Here is a 21,205-nt window from a genome sequence, read left to right as displayed (position 1 = left end):
TATGACATCTCTAGACCGATAGGACATCGACAATTTCAATTCCATGCAATGCTTGTATGGAGAATACATGATGCCCCTGGGCTAACTCATTTTTGCGGTACGTTATATTATTAAGATCACATATTTTTGGTTTGTTATAGTGCTTACACATTACTATCAAATGCTTAAGTTGTGCATGATAATTGTACATGATCCAATTATACATGATCTTTTAGGTCTTTAGACAAAGCAAAAATTTGCATGTCCAGTTTGTGGTCCGAAGATGAAATGTCATCATTTGAGAAGTTTAGGAAAGCAGGTTTTTGATGAGTTTAGACACTTTCTCCACAATAATCATAGGTGTCGAATTGCCAAAAAATATCTTTTCAACGGGAAAGAAGAGACATCATCAAGGCCACGAAGAATGACACCTCATTTATGGAAGTTGTAATACGATCAACTAAATTGTCAAGGTAATGTCCAATTTGTTGTATTTTACAATTTGTATTTCGATATTGTCTTATATTTACTAATGCTATAACTAATGCTCATGAAGATCATCAAGGCATCAATGACCAACTTCCTAGAGGAATGAAAAGTTATCCTACTCAATTTAGTAGGTTACCATACTACAAGGATCTCCCAATCGTGCATTTGTTTGATGCTATGCATATTGGAAAGAATGTAACAGAGACACTATGGAAAATTTTGGATGGAAGGCGTGATAGAGAACAAATTGCTAAAATTTGTACTGACATTCATGAATCTAATCATGCACTAAAAGTTTTCATTGAATCAAATAGGAATGGAGATCGCATAAATACAAGTGCCCTTCCTTGGTTATTAATGGAGCAACAAAGTGATGCATTAAAAGAAGTCATAAAAAAACAAAATTTCCAACAAGATTTGCTGCAAATATAAGCACTCTTCTATCAAAGAAAGGTGATTTGGGGCCAGGGTTGAAGACACATGATTGACATACCTTCCTCAAGGTAAGTCATGTTTTCTATTTACAATATATTTGTAAGATTGAATGTAGTATCAGTTGCATTATTTAATAATATATTAAAATGATCATTTTTTAATGATTGTAGTTCGTCCTACCTCTATCCCTTCCACAATAGTTTGACAACAGTATTAAACAAGTTATATATGATCTTGGAAAATACATGAGGTTAGAAGAGTGTTTTTTCTTAGATTTGTAGCTTTTTATCTAAAATCTATTGTATAATTTTATTTGAAATCTCCTCTATGTATTTTTGCGTGTTGAATCTCATTTAGGTGGTTATCATCTAAAGAAATTGATAAAAAAGATATAAAATATTGGAAGAGAAAAATTCCACAGCTTATGTGTGAAATGAAAAAGTGTTTACCTCCAACATTTTTCAATGCTCAAGAACACTACCTCATACATCAAGTTGAGGAGATTGAATTGTGTGGACTTGTACAAGCTAGATCAATGTGGATGGTTGAGAGGCATTTGAAATTTATGAAGGGCTTGGTTTGACAAAGAGCACGTCTTGAGGGTTCTATGATAGAGGGATATATGATATACCAGACCATGGTGTATATCAGTGAATATCTTCCAAAGTTTGCAGTAGGTATCCATCTAGATCGCATTTGGGATCCCAACTGTAATGACAAATTCAAAGGGGAGTACATGATGGGAAAAGGTAGATTGAGGAGGGTGAGAGGTAATTATAAGTTTTTTTTTGTAATTTAACAATTCTTATCCATCATCAATATATATAAGTTGTTTCTAACTGGTGTAATTGTCTTCTTTATAGTTGGTTGTGAGTGGGATGCACTACGCTTGTATATTGCAAACAATCTTGATTGGATGACAGTGTGGATTGAACAGTCTCAAGAAAATGGTCGCTCATTAACATGGGATGGTGTTGCATCATTAGTTAAAGAAGCTCATCATAATGAAGATCCCAATGTTACGCCAATGGTACTTGATCTAATATATGGCTTAAGAGATACAAAGGTATGCATAAGATTACTAATCATGAGACATAAGTTTAATATCAACTCACAGATCAATGAGAAGATTCTTGATATGTTTGAATAATTGCAGGTCAAACAACACAAAGCTATGTACTACCATGGCTATAAATTCCGCACAAAAAAGTTAGATGAAATGAAGAAAACGTGTGATTCCAGGATAAGTGTTGTCTTCACGATCACCAATATTTCATCTAGAACTGACATACATCCTCAACAATTTGAAAATCGATACTATGGCATTTTGGATGATATACTTGAGTGCGACTTTAATTCATTCAAAATAGTTCTATTTGTTGTCAAATGGTTTAGGTTACGACTAAATCGAAATGATCCCAATAGGACTGTTATTGAACACGACAGTGGATTTACTATGATTAATATAAGGTCATTTGAGCTAGTCGGAGATGAGCCCTATGTTTTTCCAAGTCAATGCGAGCAAGTGTTTTACTTTGGTGTTCCAGACAAACCAGATTGGTCATTTGTTGTTAGGCATGACCTAAGAGGAAGGCCGGTAAAGTATAATGTGATTGAAGAAGAAGATATTGAAGAAGCACAAGAGCAAGTAAATGATTATCAGGAACAACATTTACCCAGTGATGAAGAAGAAGAAGATGGTGATGATTTTGGTCATGCTAATGATAATGGTGATAATGATGATGATGATGCTGATGACGATCATGATCATGGTGACGAATATGGTGATGATCATGGCGATGATGGTCATGATGATGATAGTGATCAAGAGGATGATGATGGTGATGGTGATGACGACGATCAAAGTGATGAGTATGATGATGGTGATGATGATGATGATGATGACATGGATGACGATCATGATGATCAATGAAATCTTCAAGTACGATCAATTTCAACTATGATGGGGTCTTGTATGACCAAATATTTCTTTCCAAACCATATGTGCACATATAAACATTAAGTAGAACATGCCACATATTGTTTTAGATATAAACATTAGTTACGCTAAATTTTTAACTTAAGACAAATGATTTACATATACAATCTACTTTATTATTAATATTTTTTTTGGTAAGTCTATTACTTTAATTTCACTGCTGATTTCTAAGACTTACTAATTTTTTTTCACAGGGTGATATGGATGCACCATGTCAGACACCTTCAGTAGAGGTAAACATTAATTATTGTAAATTTTAATGTTAATATAGAAACAAATGTCCTATTATTATGTTCTTTTCTTTATGGCTTTGGAGTTATTTTGATGAAAGTATATGAATATTTGATGTCACAACTGATAGGAAAAAGCTACAATGATCGCTGATCAAATGCAATCTGAAATACGGGCGTCATATCTACATGACATTGGCCTTAGTACTGACCCTGTATTCATCACCCAAAAAATTACACAAAGATACATTGATGAGCTTGTTCAAATTATCATCAAGGGTGACAGATGTAAGGAGAAAGAGGCACTGAGAATAGAATTGGACCGTAGAATCCAATCTTTGAAAGTAAGCAGTAATTCGACTAAAGTAATAATAGAAGTTCAATAGATATTAATATTTTATAGTATCTTATGGATCATGATCTCTAATTTTATGTGTTCTTGTATAGACATATGTGCCAGTTGTGACATCACATGCTAAATATGGTCAGGGTTGTTTCACAGTACCTTCATGTAAGTAACACTTTGTTTATTTTGATCAACATTATAACACTTACCTTTTTTTTTGTTGACATTTCTCGCTAGTATCCCATTTGATCTTTATCCATTGCAAATGTCTTTGCTAACAGTATTCTATTCTTCAGCTCATGATGAAGTGCAGACTCCTCCTTCGGTTGGCGGTCCACTATTGTCTGCTACATTGTTGGCAACAAGGACCATGCAAACATCATCATCTATGCCTAGTAGAACTGGTAAAACCTTGTTTTGCTATATTTTGTAATGTGCTATATTTTGTAATGTCTTTCTACAAGTTGATGAACAATGAAGTGTTAGCTTAAAGAATAAATTTGACAACTGAGTGTTAATACAGCTAACCAAGATCAAGAGTAAGTGCTGAGTGTAACAGGTGCCGAGTGTTAACAAGTGCCAAGTGTAATAGGTGCCGAGTGTTAATAAGTGCCGAGTGTAACAGGTGCCGAGTGATAACAAGTGCCGAGTGTAATAGGTGCCGAGTGTTAACAAGTGCTGAGTACAACATGTGCCGAGTGATACAGTTTTGTTTAGGTGCCGATCTATCCAGGAAATAGCATGTGCTGAGTATCAAAAATACTTCAGGAGCTGAGTAACTCAGTAGATCAGCATAAAAGTTTGAAATTGCACAAACTATGATGCAAACAATTTTTGCAGTCGACAGAAGGTAAACTTCGAGGGATTTAATGATAAAATCGAATCTTTTATTTTTCCCGTGCAATTCACATGCAGCCAATAAGAAAAATGATAAAGGCATGCAACCAATTAGTAAAAAAAAAAAAACACGTATTGAGCGGGAAATTGAGATTCAATATGGATCGTAGATCCAAATCAAACCCTAAGTCTTTGCAGCCTTTATAAGGAAGACGTAATTTCATTGTAAATATATGGAAGGACATACAAGGGTGCATAAGGAAATCTATTTTTAGAAGCAAGGGTTATCAGATCATAAAGGATCAAGATCAAGAGAAGGCCAAAAAGGAGCCTGCATTCAACAATCAAGGATTGTAATCTATCAGGTTTATTGTATCTAATACTCTCTAACAATTGTATTAGAATGAAAATCCTATGTTGATAGGTTAGCTTTACAGCTATTTTGTAGGATCCTTTTGATTAGGTGATTAAAATCCTTTAACAGGGTGACACTTCATGTTAAGTGTTTGTAAATCCTCTAACCAGGTCACTATTAATATAGTGTAAAGCCTTTAATAGGGAAAACCATCAGAAGTGGTTGAACAATATTGCTGCAGTAAATTTTGTGGGTATCATCCCCACCCCAATTTTTACCTTCTTATTCCTGGAGGGTTTCTGGGTTACAAAATTCCAATGTTATGAGTTATTGATGCATGAGTTTTGTTACATGTTTATTTGATGTATTTACATGCATGCAATTTACTTTAAGTTAAAAATTTTATTGACTAAAGTGTGATACTTATGATTCACCCCCCCCCCCTCTCATAAGTACTCTTTCCATATTTGAATATTCCAACACGAAGTAGCACATTAGTGCTTAAATGATGTCTACAAAAGCTTGCATACACACAAACACTTGCATACACACACCACACATACATACATACATACATACATACATACATACATACATATATATATATATATATATAGCCACACATAGAGAGACATGGACATAGGCAGGGAGGTAGACCAACAAAGAGCAATACTAAATTTTTTATTTAATTGTTATGATGTTTCAGTTGATAGAGCAACAAAGAGCAGTACTACTGAAGTTGATCCATTTCCTAGAGCAGTTCGTGTGATTAGTACTAGTTTGTATGAAGGGACATTGTTGCTAAATAAGAAAACTATGTTTCCATTAAGAGAACAAAAGCTTCCAGGTGCTTTAAAATTGATATTTTTTAAAGTGTAAATTTAATTTACTTTTACATTACTCATTTTGGACTGATAAATCCTTTATGTTTTTGTAGGTAATAATGCTTTCTTTGAATATCTTTTTCATATGACATTGAGACTGTTTGGACCCACCATATGTAAAAGGTACATAGTTTCATGTCATTGCTACATAATTTTTATTTTCTTCTATTTATTGTAATATATTAAAGTTATTGATCTAACAATCTATTTGTTTTTAAAAAGGTGGAATTTACAAGTTGGGGAATTAAAAAATCAGCTGATTGCATCCATTGAGGAGAAATTTGGGAAAAACATTTTTGACATTGGCCTACTTCTGAAAAGAGCAGCAAAGCATATAAAGACTGTGAGGGATCAATATAGAAGGGGTCTTAAGGATAACCCAAAGTACGACCATCCTCCTATGATTCCACCAATGGAGTGGAATGAAATAATAGAAGATGCAAAGGAGAAAAGGCTATGTGAAGATAGAGATAATGAAGCAGCACAGGGCAAAAAGAGGTATGTCATTATAGTATTAAGTACATTGTAATCATGCACTAATTATTGATATTTGTAAATATATAATCTAAGATGTTTGAAATTGTTCATAGATTGCAGGACACATCCGTGGCTACAAAAGCAAGAACAGAAAAGGTTGGCCAACACAAACTTGGCTCTGGTGGCTATATGAATCTGCAGTCTCGACTTGTAAGTAAAGAAATGAATTTTGTTTTCTTTTTAAAATATAATGTTGCAAATAGTTTTTTTTAATGAAACCATATATGGAAAACTAACGTTATCAAGCAAAAACCATATGGCACAGATTTCAATGTGGAGGTCACAGATGAAGATAGAAAAATTGCCTTGAAGGAAGGCTATAAAGTTGTGGTTGCACGCCTATGTGAAGAATCTGTAAGCCTTGCCCAAGAATCTAGTGCACCAAATGATATCTCACAGGTAAATTGGTCAGATGAAAAGTAAATGAAATTAAATAGTTGAGAAGATTCTTTTTTGGTATTAGTTTTAAACGTAAATTGACTACATAACAATGTGCATAACATTTTACTACAGCCTTCATATCCTACCACAGAACCTGCTCCTGACGAAGGCCATGATGTGCATTATAGTGGTGGAGATATTAATTTGCTATTGGAAATTAATTATGCAATTATGAATACAATTTAACATCTTCAATTGGAATTTGACATGTATCCTTTTTTTGAATATTTCAGAGCATGTTGAACATCATGTTGAAGGACTGGACCATGTTCCAAGTGTTCAACATGTTGACGTGATGGCAGATCAAAATGTTAATGTACATGATGTGGCATTGTCAGGTAAGAAAAATGCATTTTATGTTGTACTCGTACTTAATTACAAACTTGTAACAGTTAGAAAAAGAAAAAGAGTATGCCAATTTATCGCATTCACTTGTTCTTGCAACAAAACCCCCTTTAGTGCAGCAACCTCCTGCTCCTCCAAAGAGAATGAGCCATCATAATTTGACATTACACATGCCAGAAGAGGAGGAGAATGAAGTAGATATGGATGTCCCTATGAGAGCTTTTCTTAAGAGAGCTCAAAAAAACAAAAAAAAGAAATGATGTTTTAAAAATCTTCTTTGATAAACCTTGTTGGATAATGAAAGAACTTTGTTTTAAGTAATTATGTATGAATGATGCGTATTAATATAGATTTTTATTTTATGTTAATGAATATTGTTATGTGTTAATGAAGTTTTGATTAGTATTGTGTATTAATGATTTTTATATCATATTAATGAATGTTATGTGATTGTATTGATTGAATGTTATAGTTCATAAATGGATGAATTAATGAATGAAGTATGTAATTAGATGATAATGGGTACTTTAGATTGATGTTAGGGGGAGGGGGGTGAGGCCAGATGAGCTTCCACCTTCACGTGGTTGGCCTTGTTAAGTAGAGAATATTATAGTATTCTTGAAACCAAGTGAAGCTCAAATTTTTTAAGTCTTCAAACACTCACCCCAATTCTCTTTAACGAGACTAAAGTTTTTTCACTTGTAATAGTCTCATTGCAGTCATCTTTTGGTTCCTTGAACATATAGTTCTTGCTTAGTTTAAATCCCAATTATTAGATATTTGTCCACATTGGAGTTAGTTTGGCATAGAAACCTGCATATTTTACTATATATATAATTAGTCAACTGAAAGCAATGTAGAAAGCATTCACATAGTTGATGTCTAACAAAAGAAGACAAGATGCATATACTATTTAGCATGGAAATCCTTGTAGGTGAATTGTGTGTGTATGTACACACACACACACACACATGTATGTATGTATATAACTTCAAACAAATGTCTAGACTCAATTAGCAAGAGACACCAACCTCAAATCCTGCAATGCAGAAGGAACTGACCTTTGAAATGCAAAGTGTTTATAATATAGGTAGATTTGCCTTATATCTCCTTTGAGGTCTTCAACAAATCTGCCTTGTACTTATGAATAATCCACCAAGATTTGAAATATTGTTTTTCAATAAATGCTCTAAACTTGGAATATACCTTCATAAAAATTCTACCTTAGATCTGCTCATCATATTCAAAATAAGCCTTCACATGTCTGTTCACTTAGGTCTGATTTAGGTCTTCCACAAATTTGGCTTATAATTATGCTCTTGAATCTCTTAAAATCTTCTTTGTATTCAAATGATATTTAATGAATTGATTGATACAAATTTCCTCATACTTGAATCCAAATATCATTGTCATTGTCAAACATAACATAGACATAAAATCATTTTGGTTATTCGCTTGTTATACAAGTTAGTCTTATCTTTTTGGTTTTCACAAGTCATGCATTTATGCATCTTTGGGATATCCACAAGCTATTAGAGATGTTTGGATGGTTTATGTCCTTATTTTTTTTGTGTTGTTTGTAGGGTTTTTGCCATGAAGTCTAAGGACAGACATGTTGGATGTTTGTGATAGACATATCCACCTATAAGAAAAGTATCAAATGTAGAAAAAATGCAAAGAAAAGCTTGTAAGGGTTTTAGGTGTCTTTAGGCCTAGTACAACTCGTAAGGGTTTTAGGTGTCTTTGGAAGGGTTAGTGAAGTTATAAAACCTTTGAAAAGGTTAGTGAAATATATTAAAGGCATATATGATTGTAAGTTGTCAAAGTTGACACTTTGTGTCAACTAGACAACAAATTTCAGTTTATAACTAACTGGTAACAGTTAGATAGTTAGATAGCAATGGTTGTTTACTGTTGTTTGGTTATTTAGAAGGGATTTTTAGAGTGTTTGGGGGAGAAGTAGAGTTGGGGTGGTGAGACAAGGCATTGTGAAAAAATTATAATCAATAAAATAATCCCGTTCTCTGCAATTTAGTCTCTGTCCCATGGAACAGTGAGTTCCTATGATGTATCAAATGCATTTTGACTAATATTTAATGTGAGAACATTTTATTATTTTTGTTATCTTGTCCACGCATTCTTTTAATTTTTATTGTGGGTTAAGTAAGGAATAATAGACTGGTGCATTCAAACTAGTGACTGGTTAGGCACAGTCAATTGTACTTATTCTGAAGTTTCCAGTGTAGATTCTCTCCTACCACCTATAGTCATTGTTATTGGTGGGAGACAATGAGGTTGTGATAATTTATTTGTACTATATTAACCAAATTCAGGAGAGTGGGAAAACTTGGTGCAAGTGCAGTGTTGGATGGTAATTGCTGATGGAGGTTTAGCCTGGATTAGACACCAGTCTAATAGACAGTGGATTATTTCATGTTTGAAGATGTTTGGGGGGTGAATCCTTCATGTTTGGGGGGTGTCTCTATTACCAAAAATGAGACAGTAGAGCACTGCTAGTGTTATGGTGGACAAAATATGTCTTTCATTGTGATAGACTATTTCTAAGTCATCTGTGTTATTTCTTGCTATTGTCAAGTAGTCTTTGTTTTCCTTGAGACCATGAACAAAATTATCTACCATTTTTGCTAATGATAAAATTTTGACTTGAACAATGATAAAGTTTATTAGTAATCATTATAGTGGAACAACTTTTGACTTGTTCAAAAATTTTAGTCGAAGGTGTTGGAATTGATAGTGAACCCCAAGCTCCTAGAAATCACCTGCAACCAAAATGCATGTTACATCTGTGTTTGAGAGAGAATATGATCCAAAAAGCATGCCTAATTTTGTGATTTGGCTATTATTGTATCACTACAAAGTGTCTTATAGTGTTTCTCATTTTCTTAAATAATAAGCAATTAGTTCATGATTTCATCATATCTTATAGTGGAACAACTCCAAGAATCTTGGGTAAATTGCTTGCTATAAGACTTTCTTGTATAGGACACTCAATAATGTGGGCTAAGTGGTGGGCACAAAGAGGAACAAGAAAGGATCTGTACAAGGGCACGGTGCAGTAGAATTCAAAAATGAAATTATCTTAGTTTCATTATGATTCTCCTCTGTTACCTCACATACATACATAGTTCACTTCAATTCTTCAATGCTCTTAAACTTATAAACATCCCTTATCAGCAGATCTGGTCATAATTCTCCTAAAATTTACAAAAATTCCTAGAAAGAGCAGCTACCTAAGACTCAGGAATTAGATATAAATGAGTTGAGACCAGCATTTATAATTCTTGAACAAGATTGAAAATAATTTTGATTTTGTAAGATGATTTGATATGCGGCAACATAATTCATCCTTGTTTACTTCTGATTTATAGGACCAGTGCCTTATCCATTGGGCAAGAAATTGACTATTGGCGGGAGATCTAATTCAAATAACTTGTATAAGAATTAATCAACTGCAATCACCCATCTCCATTCTTATGCAATATCCCTTTTATGAACTCATAAACCCTATTGATTTACTAAAGCATTTATATAATTGCTTGAATTAAAAGCAACAATAAACCCATCATACAACCCATCCAGACTGCATTCAGCCAAATAAACCTTATTTAAATGACTTCAAAGTAAAAAAACCCATAAACTAGAGACATAAATTGATGATCCACAGATATAGTGTAAATACCCCTTTGTATTATCCTTTTCATATGACTAATACAATAACCAATAGAAAACCAATTGAATGCCCAGAATAGATTGCCATTTCTGTCATTTCAATTTGCTTATTAGAAAGTACAATGGAAGCAAACTCAAAACCTCTGCATACTATTGGATCGACTGAATATGTACTCTTCTTGAAAGAAAAAAAAAATTGCACAAGTCTCGGACCATCACAATGCCTTGAAAACTCATTTATATAGCATGAGTTGCAACAAGCAAAGGGAAATTGTGATCTGACAAGTGTCCAAGGAACAAAGCATCATACAAAAGACAAAAACAATCATAACAGAATGCCAGGTGTATCAAATATTCCTTCAGGTAGGCCCGTTCCAATTTCTATTATGAATCATCAACTTCTGATCTGTCTCTCATTATTCCAGCTCCTCAGAATACATGGCTACCAAGCTGGCCAAAGAAGGATGATCTTGTGATACCTCCAAATCAATTTTCTCTTGTAAGTTCTCATTGCTTTCACCCTAAGCAGGCATTATTACCTTTTACCCTTCTTCTTTTTTCAATTCTGGTGTAGAGGTGTCAATAACTTGCACCTTGCCTTCTAGTTTCTCATCATCATCTGAACTATCCTCCTCTAACTGCTTGTCCAACAGAAGATTTGCCATCCTAGTGTCAAATTGTATATCATTCAGCCAGCTGAACTGTAGGATATCATTTTTCTTTTTTAAAATATAACCAGCCTCCTTTTCAAAACCAAAAAATTCTTGCTTCAAAGAATCAAAAAATAATTGAACTTTAACCAATTCCTCTGTCGTGGTGGCCCACCAGGCATGCCCCTTTTCATTAATAACTTTATTTATCCTTGTGCAGAGGTCATCCAATTCTTTACACCACTCTTCCTTATTTTTCAATTTCTTCTTTCTATCCAAGGCACAAGGAAATAGATCAAATTTTTGATTCTTGTACTTATTCAAATAAAAAACAATTTTCAGTTGCAGAGCAACTCTCCTGTTATCAAAATCTGACAGGTCATTAGCAATATCATACAATTTTTCAACATGGTCATGGGAAGACTTTATAACTGAATAACATAGAAGGGTGATTTCCTTTTCCCTTCTTCCCCATTTATTAACAATAGGCTTCAGGGTATCATCATGAGTTTTCAATTCCTCCCATATATCTATTACTTTTACCAACTGATCAAAGAATAAGGGCCACTCAATTTTGTTCGCTAAATACATTAGAGCCTTTCTAAGCTTGTCCTCATACTGCATATTTAACTCTACATGTAAGGCCCATAGTTTTCTCTTCTCTTCTTCAAATTCCTCGGCTATATAATATTCAGGCCTTTGAGGTGTGTCTGGTATCTCTACAAAGGGGGTAGATTTAAAAAGTTCCACTGGAGGATGGGGGTATTTTATTCTTGGCCTTGTGGATTTTCCCATTGCCTTGTTTTCAAGTTCAATTCTCCTTTTTACCTCGCTATTATAGGCCTCAAGAAGTGTTTCATATTTATTCTATAACTCAGACATAACCTATTCCTCCTTCTTAGCAGTGGCCAACACAAACTTAGAAGAATCCACATTCCAATATGCTACCTGTACATGTGAAGTGTCAGCAACCCTTCTTACAAGTATATTTCCCATCAACCCAGACTCATCTAACTGTGATGGTGTGGCTCTAGATCCCTTTCTCAATGACCAACTGACCAATGCAGCTTGATCTTCAATGAATGAAGTGCCTTGGAAGTCTCTTCTATTTGGATCTTGCAACTCCAATCTACTTGAAACAGAATTGAAAATTAATGCATCTGCAATATCCCAATTGGGCAATAATAAAATGTTAGATGCCTTTATCATTTTCCTCCCCTCCTCAGGGCTTATATTCTGCAATTCCTTCATCATTTCTTCTTTAATTTAGTTTTGCATGGAAGTTTCATCCATTTCTGGATGCTCTATTTTCATCTTTTTACATTTCTCCTCGAAAATGTTCATGTTTGTCCTCCATGCAAACTGTTGAAAAGCCCTTAATTTCACAAAACTGTCATCAATCAAAAATTGATGACTTGCCTGCTCTAATATAGGGTCCAACTCCCAGCCTCTATAATAAGCTATTGTTAGATCCAAACTTGGGAGAGGAAGTTCTTGAGTAATAAAAATATCTCCCTATGATCCCATTTGTTCAACCTATTCACTAGTGAGCTGCTCTTCTCCAATCCTCAAAGGGGACTGGGTGGGTGAATATTCCTCATCTTGAGGCCTTTCTTCTGTCATTACCTTTTGCCTCTTAGGACTAGGCTCTTCAGGTCTCTCCTCTTGGGCTATACTGGTAGATCCTATTATTTGTTTGCCCTTGTCTATAGGAACCCTTTTATTCTAAATTATAGTATATCCGGGCCTCTTTTGTGCAATTATTTTATCAGTTCTCACATTTGGAGTGAAAGCCAACCTCCTCATGACCTCTCTGGCCTTATCAGGATATGAATCAATAAAAAATTATTTCTTTTCATTCATGACCTCCATTATTTCAGGGAAGGTATTCATGAGCTTACTTATTTTGTCAGCCTCTATAATAGCATTATCCAAAGGATCATATTTATTATCAAAACAATGAATGAATTCTAAGACCTAGGAATAAACTCTCCATTTTTCCTTTTTAGTTTCCTACTCCTGCAATGAGAATTCATTCCTTATAATATCCTTTGGATAATAAGAATCGTGCTTGACCGGTCCCAACTTGATTCTATGCCTCAACATCTGATTGAAAAATCCCTCAGAATCACAAAAATGGGGATGAGAGACAACCATCATATACTATTCCAAAATTTTATGTAAAAAGATCCATCCCCCTTTTGTAATCACAAACTGATGGGCCACTGTGCAGGTAGGGAAAATTGACCCTAATTGCCTTTTCAACAAAAAAATTTCTTCCACTCCCCCTAACTGCCATAAAACTTCAGCCATTCCCACCTTCAAAGGAACTTGGTAAGGCAAAACATGAGGGTTCCCCTTGAAACCATATATTCTAAAAATAGTAGAAACAGGGTACGGGATGATATCTCCCCAATTATGTGAAACTTTCAAGTCATGGGGGTTATCCATAGGTCTGATGAGACTCATTAGTACCCTAGGGATTCTGGGATTGTCACTCAATATGAGGCATCTCAATTTAGCAGTAAAATATCTATCAAATCTGACAAAACTAGCATTACTTGCATCCCAGGTCATATCTACACTCCACAACTAGACTGGCAGTATTTCCCCATTCTCCTCTCTGTTTAGTTCCATCTCATTACCAAAATATGTCACTCCTTTGAACAAAAACATATGCATTAATAGAGAGTAGTGACCAAAAGTTGTTTCCACCTTGCCCTTCGCAATCCCAACTAAACCAATGTGAATTTCTTCAGCCAAAAAGGAAGCAAAATCAAAAATAACATCTACACCGAAGGAAGCAATCTGAACCATCATGTACATGAAACCAATGGGCATAAATTCTGGCTCATCTTCACCAAAAACTCGGCATAAGGTCCGGTATATCTCTACAGCCCGGGAAGTGAAAAGACTCTTCTTAAAAGGCTCTCTAGAGGCTGCAGTAATTACTAGCAAAGTTCCTATTGTACCAATATGTGCCCTTAGTGCACCTCCCCTAATTACATCCTTCTTTGCTTTATATTCATTCTCTAATTCTAGTAGATTGATTTGCACATGGTAGTCTGATAATGGTTCTAGGTGAAAAACCTCTCTAATTTCTTTAGGAGTAATCGAGACCAGAGGCACACCATCCTTTCTTCTTACAACCCTAATGGCTTGGTCATAATTCTTAGCAATGGCTTCAAGAAAATCATAATCCATGAAAACACTTGGGACTACTAACTTTCCCAAATCAAAATTCCAGACATTAGCATGCGGGGCAAACAACTTTCTTTCCAAAAACCACTTTTTAAACAAGATAAGGCCAGTTTGAGTAGTTGCTGCATCCCTAACCCAGTTCCCCTTGTCATATAGGCCATCACCAATTTTAAGCCTAGGGTTTAAGGAAATTAACTTTTTAACTTGTGCAAGCTGTACAGTAGATTATGGGAGTAATTCTAATAAATCATCATGGACATTCCTATCCATATAATTAATTTGCCTAGAGAATGTTTTTTTAGGAGGCATTTTGATAGTATTGAGAGAATTAGAATGCCACAGAGGTTATAATATGAGTACTTACTTGACTTGCTGAACTTGTTCTTCTCTGAACTTCTAAAATTTCTCTCAAAGAATAGAAGAATAGTTTCACATCTTTACCAGGCTTAACACAACACAATCAATCAGGCTCTTATGCTTAGAAAATTTGCAATCTCTGTTTGCGTGGGACTAAAATTAATGAAAATCTCTGTGTTATTCTCTATTTCTCCCACACATGAAGCTTTCACTTATCATAAATGGCTGAACAGAAAAATAGAGTGCCGTCACACTTTCTTTTTTAAACTTGTGCCATTGATCCTTGAAAAATCCTACGATCTGGGAATTACAACTAAGCTGACTCAGCTTTCTTCTTAACACATTGGTAGTCAAGCCAATCAAACACCTCCACCTCTACCTTTCCTTCAAGGCTAGCACTTCAAACTGAGCCCATGCATGACTATGCACACATGTCATCAACTCACTAACTCATTATACATAATTCTCGAGCACCTTTCCACAGTGAGCTAGCGATGAACACTGATCTTACTTTAATCGTGTGGTAGACAATTGAAACAACCTTTAAGAACATGATGGTGGGTCCATTGCTCGTTAACTCAGTTTACCTAATTTTTGCACATCTCTTTATAGAAAGTCAACAAGCGTCTTCGATCCAGAATTGATCTTGTGGACAACAATTTTACTTCAATAGTAGTTGGCCACACTCGCTAACTCGCTATACTTAAATTCCAAGCACTTCTTCATAGCGATTCAATGCCACCCTTTGATCCTGGCTCGATCTCACGATCAAAAATCTTCGTACCTAGTACACGGGAAGTTGGTCCATGATATCGCTGTCCACGATATGGGCCCTACAGATTTCTACCAAGCATTGGTCAAAAGTTTGACCAATGAATGGCAGAAAATACGCTAACAATGCCAACAGTTTTCAACCACCGTATTCGTCAAAGTTTTGACCAACCTGCTGGATGGTCGAATTTTAGACCAAAAAGTTTTCAACCAATGCCATCTAGTTTTCCACCATGCATTGGTCAAAATTTTAACCAATGCCCCGCAGATTTCTACCAAGCATTGGTCGAAAGTTCGACCAATGAATGGTAGAAAATGGCTCAACAACCTGGACATTTTTTGACCAACCAGTATGTTCGTCAAAATTTTGACCAAAAAATTATCGACCAATTCATTGGTCAAATTTGGTCGAAGATTGGTTGAAAAATGGGTCAAAATTTTGACCAATAAAGGTTGAAAAATGAGCCCAAATGTACTAGTGTTTGGAAAAATAAGGTCTATAACTTCTTCTTTGTGAATGGATTTATGTGTTCAGAGACATAGTCTTTGGTAGAAATTGAGCATTATGCTCATGACCCTGAGTCAACCAAGCATTTAAATAGAAGTGGTTGAGGGAGTTGTGGATGTAAGCATTGTAGAGGCTGAAGCTTTTTGTAAGTGGAGAGGTTGTGTAGTGATGATAAATGCAGAGTATCATAGGATCTTGGACTTTGACAAGAATAGAAAGAAGGATCAAAGCATGAGAGGAATTAATTGGTGGTGGATGAGCATAGAGTTTGACCCATTTTTTGCCTTTAAGCCTATGCAAGTGTATGGGAAAAATTGTATTCAATGAGTTTTGTCATGTCTGAGAATGATGTTATAAATGGTAATTAGGATCTCTATGAATTCCTAGCTTAAAGATTTTGAATGTCTTACAATCCTATCTGTTACAAGATTAATGCTACCATTTTTTTGTGATTGCAGAGTGGGAGAAGGCATTGCAACTTATAGGCTTTATTGGCCTTATGCAGGTAATTTTTGACCAAAATTGGTCACAACATATTCAAATTTTTAATAAAGGTGTGTCTTTAGCATGCCCAACCCAATACCTTACCAAATCAGTTCCCTAAAATGCACATTTTAATTTTTTTGAACAGGTGGTGTATAGACAAGTTAGTTCATACGAAAATTTGGATGATTTGAAAGCTGACATCAGGTAATTTTATACTCAGGACTTTAGGGTGTGGTCAAGTAATTTTCCTTAGGTCTTGTGATGCTCTTTTAAATTATAGATTAATTTATGTGCAACTAGCTTGAATGTTGTCTTAACATAATAGAATCCTATTATACATAGTTGTGGGCATTGATGTAGTTCTAAACTCTTAAGCATTCTATTTGTTCTGTAGAATTTTTACAAATTTCCCTATAGTCTATAGTAATCTAATATTAGTAAAAATCTAAGAGGATCAAAATGTTTTAGCTCAAAGACAAGGCACAACTTTACCTTTAATCTTTGTATTTTAAAGGGAGACATTATTTTAGTTGTATCCTTTAACACCTTGTTAGTCATTTTTTCTCAAAGCAGTTCAAAACAAAGGTCATCGTCTTTCTATTGACCAATCTACATCCCAGTTGAGTCATCGTAGGCTAATTTTTTTGCTTCTTACACTGAATTATGATTTTAGTTATATTCATTCTAGAGAGACATCATAGACACTATAGATGTGACCATTACTAGGGATATAAAATTAGATTGACAAAGTAGAAAACAACATCATATCTATTGATTCAGAACTCATATTGTGTATAATTTTTGTCACCGCAGAGACCTAGTCATATCCATTGGTATCCACAATTACTGAAAAAGAGGTATTCAAAGATGTCCTAAATACCATTTATAACATCATACTCGGACATGAAAAGACTCATTTAAAAGAGTATCAACATATATATTAATTCCACAAGTTCAGATGTATTTTTTAAAGATTTTGATGGGCATCTATCACAACTCCACTGAATGTATATAGAAAATAGGCTCTCTAAATTCCATAACAATGTAGTTTGTGTTAAGAATTTTTCTTGGAATCATCATCCTATGTATGAGGAATGTCTACACCAATTTAAAACAAAAATTAGAAATAGATTTCATCATACACAATGAAGAAAATACTTAGACCTAACGTATGCTTCAACAAGATCCATCAAATAACATAAAATATGGAACTTTCTCTTTTTCTATAATAGGCAAGACTCCAATTGCTCTTGGATTAAAATGATATCCCTATTTGAGTGCATACGAACTTCTTTGCAAGGCCTTGAGGCTAGGGAATAAGATTTGGATGATTAACTGTTGGAGATTACTTTATTAATGTGGAGTTTGAGGATAATCAATGGTTCTTCCTTGCATCAACCACCTTGACTTCTATGATGGTTGAAGCTCTTTATTTGTGTTGGCCAAGTTATTTAGAGGAGAAATAAGATCTCTCCCTATTGTGCTTGCTCTATTTTGGTCCCTCTATAGGTGTATTGTGGTCTTATCCATCAACCAATAAATGGACAAGACAAAATGTTTCCATATTTCATATTCTTATCAATGTAATTGTTGAATCTTTCAGCTAGCTTTAGACTTGTGCATGCTTGTAAAGAATTTATTTGTGCTAGAATAAATAAATGTTAGGCCAATATATTTGCTACTTTATCTCAGTTATCTTCTTGCTTAGTTTAAATCCCAATTATTAGATATTTGTCCACATTGGAGTTAGTTATGCATAGAAACCTGCATATTTTATTAGATATATTTCTGCACATGAATCCTCTAACAAATCAGAAAACAATCAAACAATAAAAAAAAATTAATCACTACATATCAAGGAAGTTTGAATATTTGAGTGCACTTTGGCTAGAGTTCACTACTTACCTTGCATTTGTTCAATATAAACCTCAAGTTCATATTGATGTTTGTGCTGGTCTCTGTTACAAAAAATGAGACAATAGAGCACTACTAGTGTTATGATGGGAAAAATATGTTTTTTATTGTGATATACTATTTCTAAGTCATCTGTGTTGTTTCTTGCTATTGTCAAGCAATCTTTGTTTTCCTTGAGACCATGAACAAAATTATCTACCATTTTTAAAGTTCCTGATTGGTGCAAATATACCTACTTTTATATTGGATTTTCCTGATTGACTGCTCTTCAACTTCTTCCATGTATGACATAGATTGATATCTTAGCTACTAGTGAAAATAGTTCTAAATGATGATTTATCCATAGTTGTGATTCTCTAATATGAGTACTTTCCTTCATCTAGGAATGATTTCTCAATACTAGATGTCATGTTGAGGATCCTTTTCCATTTGATCATGGATAATCTTGTGATGGTTATTGCTTTATAGGTTACATGATGACTAGTTTGAAGATGTCATGCTGACTGTCCTTTTTAATGGTTTACCCATACAACATAGAGTGTCTGATGCTGATGAAAATGAAGATGTATAGAATGTTAACCATCATTCATGAAGGGGATCATCAAATGGAACTAACCCTTATTATTCCTAATGCAATTAGGGAAACTATCTTATTTTTAAGACTTCATGACATTCCACATCTTATTCTTCTGCTAACATATATGTGCAAATACTTTTAATTATTCTAACTTCTACTACTATTGTTGTTCAAGGACTGCCACCCCTTGATCATAAAGTGCACAATTGCTTTAGTATTATTGGTTTAAGTATGGGGACATCACAGACTCTGCAAGCTCGAGGTAGGCAACCCATTGCAATACATTGGTCAAAGTGCTTCTGTAGTTAAATTAGAGAATAAAAAAATAGAAATATTCATATGTTATGATGAGGCTTGTGAAATTACAAGCACAACTAGTTTCCCTTGTGACTTTTATATGTGTGGTGAAAAGGTACAATAATTGAGGATAAATTGCAACACTGAGTGCTCTAATCTTTCAAAAGAATAACATGAAGGAACACAACTCTTTATGGAACAAATTCAATCAAGGTGGATGATTGGAGAAATTTTTTCATTGATATAGAAAAAAGTATGGCTTTGACTTAAGAATTTTTATAGTGTTCTTGATGGAGGTCATCCTTGATTGATTTAGATTGTAGTTATTAAGGTAGTTGTAGGTTCACATAGGATATAGGGATGATAAAGAAAACTTCCATTCATGTAGATAATATGGGCTATTTCTCCCAAGATCTTAGTTTTTTAAAGATTGTGGATTGTGAATTATCCTTTTGATCTTTTTGGGTTATAGCTAAAACAAAATTTAGGAAGAATTTGTGCAACTAGAGGGTGCGTGGGGTACAAGGGGATTTCCTATGATGCTAAACTTGAGACATCTAAGGTATATATGCCTACTTGGCTTGGTTGTGGCTTATGAAAATTATTAACTAGAAAGAAATTAATGAACAAAATTCAACTTGCATTAAGGTTATAAACTATGAAATAGAGATATTAAATGCACAATCTTCAACTTGCATAGATATCAACCATGAAATTAAGATATTTGCTACATTAAATTTATTGTTGAAGATTTTTGAATTATAGTTTTATTTCAAATTTCATATTTTGAAGAACTTGTTTGATCTTGAATATTTAGTTGAATTTATCTTGCCTCTAAATACAGATGTATAAACTATCAGTGTTGGAGCTCTATTTCTCATGATAGATTTTGAGTTTTTGATCACTTCATGTATAAATCTTTCAAGCTTTGAAGAAATTTTTGGATGGAGATGCCATATTAACATTAGATGCAAAAATAAACATAAACCCTACTGCAAACTTGGTGATAGAGAAAGTGCTATTAAGGAGTGGTTAAAAGGCTTGGCAGTGATTTGGTTTTGATCAATCAAGTACACTACTAGCTTTTTTGTTTTCCCAATGCCATAACTCAAACACCATTTAAATTTTAAACACCAGTATTAGCCCTTTTTTTAAGGTTATAAAATATGAACCCTAGATATTAAAAAAAAGTAAAAAAATAAATAAAACCCTAGGATGATAGTGAGATAAAATCATAAAACAGATGTCAAAAAAGAGAGAAAAGAACACGATTATGGCCATTATTGCATACTATTTAAAATACTCCCAAAAAGTTTGTTAAATTAGTGCAATGTTACAAAATATCCTTTGCAATTACATGCAAATGCATCAAATGCTATCAAATTATTGAAGTAGTGAAACATGACAGGAGAAATTTGAAATGAATGGGTTTTGATGCTTTTTTAGCTGTTAACTGTCATTATGCGCTAGTGGGTGTGTTTTTCCCATTTACTCATGCTTCTTGACAAGGAACCCCCAAAAAACTTGCTGGTGAGTTTACTTACCCAAAGAGATTGCTTTGTGAGTGCTTGCAAGTTGGTGAGTTTGCAAGGGAAAATAAACCAGTTACATAAATATCTCACTTTAGTGTCTATACACTTATATGAATGTGTGTTTGCAAGGGAAAATAAACTAGCTATATAAATATCTATGCTATTTAGGTAAGTAAAGTGTTTATTAAATAAATGACTTAATTAAATAAGAAAGGAATATATCATTCACAATGCTGTATTTTTAGGGCTTGTTAAGTTTATTTCCTTAGTAGATTCAAACTAAAAGTTTACCTATGGGAGTGTAGATTGAAACTGAATTTGTTATGTTGATTTGAATTTTGAACT

This window comes from Cupressus sempervirens, chromosome 3 (genome assembly GCF_028749045.1).
Source record: "Cupressus sempervirens isolate cs-2001-9-10 chromosome 3, ASM2874904v1, whole genome shotgun sequence".
NCBI classification, from domain to species: domain Eukaryota; kingdom Viridiplantae; phylum Streptophyta; class Pinopsida; order Cupressales; family Cupressaceae; genus Cupressus; species Cupressus sempervirens.
The sequence above is the reverse complement of the archived record's forward strand: the minus strand, read 5'-3'. Positions refer to the sequence as shown.